This window comes from Priapulus caudatus, unplaced genomic scaffold, assembly GCF_000485595.1.
Source record: "Priapulus caudatus unplaced genomic scaffold, Priapulus_caudatus-5.0.1 Scaffold854, whole genome shotgun sequence".
NCBI classification, from domain to species: Eukaryota; Metazoa; Priapulida; class Priapulimorpha; order Priapulimorphida; family Priapulidae; genus Priapulus; species Priapulus caudatus.
In genome coordinates, this window is record NW_014577915.1 from 5,037 (window position 1) to 9,966 (window position 4,930).

Sequence of the window (4,930 nt, forward strand, 5' to 3'; positions counted from 1 at the left end):
TCCCAGGACTGCCTGGTTGTTTTTCGGACGCAATGTCTAGGCATGGTGCTGTTGTGAAACATAAATAATGCAGAAGGTTTACATGAGCAACAAAATATAATTCATTACTGCATGGGGCAAAATGGCCACCCTGGCTATTTTACCCCATGAGAATGTGGCCATTTTACCCCATTAGCATCAGATAAGTGTTGCATCATCAAAGTTGAAAAATTAATAATCACAAGTACACAAACACGTGGAATTATGACATAACTGAATTATCAGATTTAATTGCCAGTATCAGTAGTATATCGTCGGTTTGTTGTTTTATAGTAATTAGAAGTTGTTTTGCATGCTTACCTTAGATCAGTCCCGTGTGAAAACACACTTTCAACTGTTGAAAACTTGGTCGACAACGCAGAAATCCGCCATGTTGGTTAACAACAATGTTTTGGCAAGCAAGTATAGTAACGTGGAGCTCTACTGGGTGAAAGCACCAGATAATAACAAAACTGCAAGTGGCCATTTTACCCGCCATGGCCATTTTACCCCACTTTCCCCAATAATGCCAACAAACAGATTACTAACTACGAGCATGTCGAGGTTGTTGATAGTATATATTACTAGTACGCACACTTTCACTCCGGAATCAGCAATTGACATATGTACATGATATTTCGTTGGCTACATAAATTCGTGGATTGATGGACCCACGAAATCCACGAAAATTAGAACCCCGCGAAAAAAAAAGATTTTTCAGTAATTGCCGCTAGTCCGTTATTGGATTTTAATGGCTTCGGAATATACCACGGAAATATTTTTGCATGTCCGCTTCATCAACCATACGTACGTTTCTGTGATGTCACCTTGGTACTTCCAAGGTTACTCATGGGGAGAAGGTCGAGGAGAAATATTGCAGCTCTTGCATTTAAACACTGTGGGCGAGACGTAATTGCATTTGACGTAAGAAACAGCCGTTAACGCGGCCTATAGCCTCGTCCTTACCGTTCATGCTTGCTCAGCATTAGTATCGTGATACCCGCTTTATCGGGGCAGGTCGGAACCCACTAATTCAGAAAATATCCCGTTAAAATAACGTGTCTGATTAAAATAACGTGCATTAGGAGTATTTTCCATAGACATCTTGTTTAAGCGATGGACCCGTTTAACTGAATTCCTATTCCGTTTATAATATAACCTATTGCAACTTTAACGGTTAAACATTTCGTTTAAGCGATGCGCCCGTTAATCGCATGCCCAATAAAGCGCGGTGTACACTGCATACGTGTATTGGAAGCCTATTGCTCTAGCGCGTGACCGTACTGAGCAGGACGGACACGACCCTATGATGGCCAGGCCCGTGGTAATATAATTTCCGCACAGTGTGTGCCTTCTAGTAAAACACACAGGCTAACGTTACTGCCTGATTACCATTTTATAGTCAATCGTGTGACGTCACACCCGTTCGCTGACTACACACGCCGTATCACACTGATAGTCGGCCGTCTTTAATATCCAACCACAATATTGAATATGTAGTGGTGATTTAAATAATTATAATACTCAATAATAAATGCAGTGTGTGTGTGTGTGTGTGTGTGTGTGCGTGCGTGTGTGNCGGAGGAAAGTGTTGCTGTATAAAGAACGTGTTCTCAGTGTGAAGGTCGGAGGAAAGTGTTGCTGTATAAAGAACATGTTCTCAGAGTGAAGGTCGGAGGAGAGTGTTACTGTATAAAGAACATGTTCTCAGAGTGAAGGTCGGAGGAGATTGTTGCTGTATAAAAAACGTGTTCTCAGAGTGAAGATCGGAGGAGATTGTTGCTGTATAAAGAACGTGTTCTCAGAGTGAAGGTCGAGAAGTATTGCTGTAGACAGGAGCAGAGAACAGCGTAATGTTGTTGGACAGGAGAATTGTGTGACCATGGTCAAGTGATTGATTGATGAGCGTATAGATAGGTGACAATGTGTGTAGCGTTGAGGTAGAAAGATGGGAGAAAAAATTCACGGAGTGTAACACTAAACTGAAATCGCGTAAGACTGTCGTAACGTTGATTTCGATCTTTTCGATCTGCACTGAGCCATCATGTATTTATCAAACTTGTTTATTGTATTGTATTGTATTGCATTGTATTATAATGTATTGTTTATTGTGTGTTGTGTGGTGTTGTGTTAAAAGCATTTTATCATCTACAGCAGATAAAGGTCATGTGTAGTTGAGGGTTGTAAATATTATATGTTAAGCATTGGACTTTCTTCTTGACAGTCGGTAGCCCGGATATCCGCGCTAAGCGCGAAAAACGCCGCATAGCGGCACACTAACACAACTACGCTGCACCGATTCCACGCAATGAACAGGTCCACTATATATGCAGAAACTCTGCAATCGGTCCATTGAGCAGTCACTACCCAGGTAGCTAGACATTTCCTCGAAGTGCTCGTACAAAATATTTGGTTACACGGCGCGCTTTGTTTCTTGTAAAAAACCCAGTTTAACTTTTTTGTTGACATCAGTGTGCATCAGTATACATCAGTGTAGTACATATGGCGTGCGATAGATGGCGCAACGAGGCTATATGCATAGCATTTGGCGAGCACTTTGCGTGCAGGCAGCTCGGCCGGCTATAACCTAGACTCGTACCTGGTCAACAGTTCGGTACAACAATAGAGAGCATGGCGAGACACTGTTTACTCGGCTACACAACAAATTGTGTTTACACAGGTCTTCACTCAGGGTCATACAATTGTATCCACACCTACGAATACTTCTATTACTACAAGTACATGTTACAATAATTACTAGTAAGTACTACTACTACTACTAAGTACCAGCACTACTACGACTAGTACTAGTACTAGTTACTACTACTACTAGGACTACTAGTACTACTACTACTAGTTACTACTATAGTACTAGAGCTACTACTACTAGTACTAATACTATATAGAGTACTACTACTAGAGGTAATACTACTACTAGCTCCAAGAAACGGTCTTTGCTAGGGTTAGAATACCCCTATACTAGACAACCCCTGCTTATATAGCAAGCAATTTACTCTAGGTAGTTCCTGATACTGACATTGACAATGGTAGTGGGAGATTGTAGTGGTAGGGGTGCATTAGTCCGAGCCGACGCAGACCCCAGTAATGGGGGTGATGATAAACCCGCACCCTCGGATTAGCAAAGCGGATGCATTTGCGCACTAGGGCTGCATATGATATAAGGCAAGGTCACATAGATGATAGAGATGCCAGATAATGTATTAATTGTTTATATACAGAAAAAGAAGCTCTCAGCAAATGATTAGATACTATATATAATGCTAATGAAGTAAGCTGTATTGAAATGCTGCACTTTCGCCTTAATGCTGTCATCGAAAATCGAAAATCAAAATACTAACTCCTTCGTACACTCAGGATACCACTGCCACAATGCTAGCAGTATTTTTAAAGTGGGCGGAGCTCCGGGGAAATACAGCGAATGGCGATTCTTAAACAGCGTATGATTTCAAAGAGGTAACTGGGCGCACAATCCGCGTACTATCTCGTATCACTATTTTATCAAATTTTCCATTAAATAATGGTCCGATTTTTCTTATGTTTCGAATCCGCGCTCAGCGGTTACGATCAACACCTCCTTTCGGCAACACTTCTCTGGTATCCCGTCTCATCTGGATCCACGTGTTAATGATGTGTTAATAAATGCCGCAACAGATGTTGTATGCAGATCGAAGGTTCTAAGTGATTGTTTTAAGTGCAGGGGATATATCCGACATCTGTTACTTATTTTGTTTAAAATACATTACGCTGATGCACTCGAACTTCATAACTCTAAATGCGTTGCTGATTGTTCGTATGTATGCGTATTTTCCTGCGTGGTTGTGGCTTGTGTGCATGGCAGCAGCTGTTAACGGACGGCATAGATGTATATTTCAGCATAAAATCATCTAATCATTCATTAAATCATTCATCATTCATCAGCATCTAATCATTCATAGAATCGTAAATTTTATCACTATCATACTCCTTGTCAAATGACCTGATAAACGTAGGTGGTGACGACTTGCAACAAGGTACGTAGTATCGATAAAATGTGTTAGGCCTCATTCGCTGTCTGTGTTGTTGTATTAGCCTGTAAAAGTATATTTTTATCTACATGTTTTCTTCCATAAAATATCAAATTCAATTACATTTTTCTTTTGTTTATTCTTTGTATACCTGGAGGATTTGGTTTATCTCAGAGCCTGAGCCTTACTTTCCATGTGTTCATAACACGTGATTCAATAATAGATATTCACCGGCTGTTGTTGTTTCTCTTCGGTATACACTTAATATTTGTATTATTGTATTTGTTCGTGATTGTGCGTAGAAATATATTCGTCAACGCTCGTTTTGTCTTGGTAATAAATTCTGTGTTCTCATTGAAACCATTGTGTTGTTGAACATATTGTGTTTTGTTGCAAATCGCGTGAAATCTTGCTGCAAGGTATGTTTAGTGTGTTTGCCATATACACGGTAGTGAGAGCGCGGCGCAATGGTCTGGATCCACGATAAAAAAAAATTTTTTGTATAAGATGCTACTGTGTAAACGTACATAAACAATCGTACGTAACAGCAATCACAGTTATAGCAGAACAGTCTGTTAAGCCCGGCGCACACGTGGCGATTTTTATCGACAGTACCGGCGATTCTGTTGCCAGCAACAAAATCGCCGAGAAATCGCCACGTGTGCGCTGCCCGGCGTCACCGATTTTGTCGCCAGAAACTCGTCGCTGGCGTATAAAGGAGGCGATACTCACTCACTCACTCACTCACTCACGCACTCACTCGCTCACTCACCCACTCCCTATCTACCGACATCTCCCCCCTCTCTCTCTCTCTCTCTCTCTCTCTCTCTCTCTCTCTCTCTCTCTCTCTCTCTCTCTCTCTCTCTCTCACTCTCTCTCTCTCTCTC